This window comes from Apium graveolens, chromosome 5, assembly GCF_009905375.1.
Source record: "Apium graveolens cultivar Ventura chromosome 5, ASM990537v1, whole genome shotgun sequence".
Classification (NCBI taxonomy): Eukaryota; Viridiplantae; Streptophyta; class Magnoliopsida; order Apiales; family Apiaceae; genus Apium; species Apium graveolens.
Genome location: NC_133651.1, coordinates 124,823,091 through 124,827,455, shown reverse-complemented (window position 1 = coordinate 124,827,455; position 4,365 = coordinate 124,823,091).

The window sequence follows — 4,365 nt, the reverse complement described above, 5'->3', positions numbered from 1 at the left end:
GATTGGGTGTTATTAAGGGAAATGGAACTCGTGACAACCCGGATCCCCGACCCCGGAGTTGGGGGTGTTACAGTGTATGGGGTGTAAGTATATATAGGTGGTGAAAAGAGAATTAGATATGGAATAGAAGTGGAATTTGATTATGGGAATAATGAGAGTAATGGGTTTGATTAGGAGAGGGAATTATGGGATGTGGGGGAGTAAAATTCGGTTGGGAATTGATTTTGGGACAAAATTCCCGTTTTCCCCCCTTAACTGCCTTTTATTTTTTCCAAAGTTGGTACACGGCATGGCCGCGCACTGGGACGGTGCGGGCGCGTGCTATTTCTGCCAAACCGGCACGGCCGTGCACTATAACAGCACGGCCGCACGGTATTTCTGTGTAAATGGCGCGGCCGCGCGCTGGGACAGCGCGGCCGCGCGCTGGGACAGCGCGGCCGCGCCAGGCTTCTGTACTCACACCTGAATTTTTCCATTTTTTTGTGATTTTCTCTTTTCTTCTGGCTTCTTCTACTTACTAATGTTCAACAAACTTGGGTTGCCTCCCATGAAGCGCTTCTTTTATGTCGCTAGCTCGACGTAGAATCTTGAGATCAAGTGGACAATAAAAGTCACTAACCACCTCACGGTTTGCCGTGTCACCATAATAATGCTTTAACCGTTGACCACTTACCTTGAATGCATGACCCAGATCATTCTCAAAAATTTCCACCACTCCATGTGGAAACATAGTTTTGATTATGAAGGGCCCTGACCATCTTGAGTTCAACTTTCCAGGGAAAAGACGGAGACGAGATTTGAATAAAAGAACTTGTTGCCTGGCACAAATTTCTTGAGCACTAGACCCCGATCGTGCCACCTCTTATCTTTGTCCCTATACATCTTGTTGTTCTCATAAGCTTGAAGTCGAAACTCGTCAAGTTCATTTAATTGCAGCATCCTCTTCTTTCCAGCTGCATCCAAGTCCACATTCAATTTCTTCACAGCCTAATATGCTTTATGCTCAAGTTCCACAGGCAAATGTCACCCCTTACCATACACTAACTGAAACGGTGACATTCCCAATGGAGTCTTATATATAACGACTCGTGTATTTTTGAATTATTTAAATATGTAATTATGAAATATTAATTAAATAAAATACGTGTCTTGGTTTTTGTATCAGTATGTTGATATATACTATTTGTCTGTGATTTATTGGTGTAATGGATTGGAATTTGTAGTTAAAGATTGAGTTATATTGTTCTGTTTTACTTTTAAAGGTGATTTTATTACAGTTTTAAATCCGTAAATATTTGGATTGTCTCTAAAATTAGTTTTATGATTTTATAATTTCAATAATTATTTTTGGGATTTTACAAAATTTAGAAATCAATATTTTATCAATTATTTAACCCTGTATGATTTTCTGATTGCGTTTCAAAAATTGTTTTAAAATTTCAAAATTTATGTTTTTATTTACTTCGGGATATTTCTAACATTTTAAAACTATTTTCGTGAATTTCAGAATTATTTTAAGTGCAGCTCGGTTCGTTAATTGTAAAATACGGGTAAAAGTTGCATTTCGGAAATACTTTAAAAATTACGAAAATTTTATTCTATTAGTTTCAGGATTTTTAGAAGATTTTAAGACTGTTTTCATGGTTTTCTGAAACCGTTTTCAGTGTACCTTGGTTCGTTAGTTATCAAAGTGCGGAACAAAAAAATTAGTCTGTGCAGCAGGGATACGTGTCTCATTCTCGTGAAATTGGAGACACGTTTCATTCTTTGGTTGGCGGGTTGCTGAATTTTGTTCTTTTAAAAATATATAAAATATAAAATAAATAAAACACAGAGCACACCTCTGTGAACCCCCTCTCCCCACCCCTCATCTCGATTCACTCTCCTCTCTGTATCTCTCCACCCTCCCGAATTTCCCTCTCTCCTGTTTTTATTTGCCAGTGTTTCTTCCGTTCATCTCTGTGATTTTTACCTTTGGTTCCCTGGTAGTTCTCCCTGTACCATCTTGTTGTTCGCCCATCCCTGTTGCACCGGTTTATTCCGGTTACTTTTTCCGCCGTACTTCGGTAACTGTCCGGTCGCCCCCTTTTTTGTTTGCCGATTGTTGTCCTGATTCAGCCCTGCATATATATATATATATATATATGTATCTATATCTGTGTGAGTACTGTGTGAACTGGGTTGTGTGCAACCTGTGTGTGTTGTGTATGTGGGTTGCGCGCGGAGGCGCGTGTGTGACGGGGAGAGTGGCTTGTGTTGCTTTGCCTGTTGACTGATTCTGTTATAATCTGAAAATTGAATTTTTATTTATTTCGCAGGATTTATTTGATTACGGTTTCGGGATATCAGTAAATTCGTATGGAGTTATATTGCTAATCGGTGAAGTTCGTGTTGGAACCAGAGTTAATCAGATGCCCGCGGATTTTAGCGCCGTCCGCGATGAATTTCGACGAGCGGACGGTTGACGATGATGATGTATATCTGAGTCCTAATATTTTAAAAGAAATAAATGTAAAAACGCGAATACTAATAATTAGTGGTTTAAATTAGTGATTGGATAATTGTTGCAATTGTTGTGTTTGAGATTTGACGTCGATTGATGTTTCGACGGGTAGTCCGATAAACAAAGGAGACGCTGCCCGATTTCTGGGAAACTGAATTATGTAAATATGGGAACGTATCCAATGATTATCGGGACGTCGAGTGACTATATGTATATATGTATATTTTATATACGAAACTTGGTTGTACGATGTAATAAAATATTTTGCCAAATCAAAAATCCTGATTTTGTAAAATAAATTTCGTAAAATAAAGAGCATATATATATATATTTTCCGAAAACAAACACCGAACCGATCTTTGAGGTTGTGAACCCTATTTGTTGCATGTGTTATTATAATATTCATAATTACGAGTCGGGTTTGAATATCGTTGGGTAAAAATTAGTATCGAAAATATGTCAAGCATACCTAGACGTCTAACGTAGGGTATTTCGACCCTGTAGGTTCTAGTCGGGAGATCGAAAGTGAACGTTAGACTAAGGATAACCTAGTGGTCAGACGACGGGCTCAGTAGAGTTCAACAGAAAAACCTAAGTGTCGAAGGTGAATCCAATGGGATCTAGTGATTGGACGTTAAAGCCTAAGCGACAGAGTCGGCTCAAAATTAATCAGTAATAGTTATAAAGCCCTGTAAGGCAAGTACTTCTAAACTTTTCTTCAAGATATATTGCCAATATCTTCGAACTGTTTCATAACATGTCACTACTATTCAAAATAACTCCTGTTTTATTATGCAAGTGCTTTAAACTATTTAACTTTGAACCCTGATTTCTCTTGATCTTGAGCCAAAAGCCTTATTCTTTGTAAACCATCCTTGGTTGATCCTCAGATACCAAACCACACAAATATGATACTACACCCCAAATGTATAACTACCAAACACCAAACACTGGAACAAAATTGTTTGAAAACACAGAAACTTTTATATTCCAACCATTCTTTATAACATCAAAGAACTGTACCTTGAAAAATCATTACTGGTCCAATACCCGATCCTTTACAAATTGGAAACTGTTTCTTATATATACCCTGATATACCCTTGTGATACTCAAGAATTGTATTCCGCTTTTATACCAATTTCATCGCTGTTGATTATGATCTTGCTTATTGAATTACATTGTTTGTTACACTAAATTGTTTTAGAATTGGATAGTTTTCTTTATATGGACCAGATTCGTGGTCAGACAAGATTCGTGGTCAGACCAGATTCGTGGTCAATTAGGCCAATGTGTGCCTTGGATCCAGTTCGTAGAGCAGAGCTGTGTGCTTCGCTCGGGGTTAGTGCGTGACTGATCAGCAGCCTAACCTTGGTTTTTAAAATTTAAAATGAATATCCAATTCTAATGATTAGTTAAAAAGAGAAACTTGATTCCTCTGAATCATTTCATTTGATTATTGCTTAACCTTAGTTATCCCTATTAAGACTTGCTGAGCTAGTTAGCTCACCCTTGCGATTCTTTTATATATTTTACAGTTGAAAAGAATATGGATGATAGTGAAGTTCCTCAGTCCAAAGTGCGGGCTAAGGATCCAGTTGAGTTGGATCGAGCTAGCAGAAGCTTCATGCGGTAGAGAGATAGTCAGATTGTAAGAATGATTTCATTATCAATTGTAAGTTAAATTAGTTGGGATTTGGTACGTTGTAATAAAGGTTAAGATTATAAGGGCTCTACTGGGTATAGGAATTTGTACATGAAGATAGTGTATGATCAATAAAGGATCTACCCCTTCCAGTGTAGGAAGAGAATGTTCAATGCTGATCCACTTATGTTAGTTCAGGAATCTCTGGCCAGAGTGAAT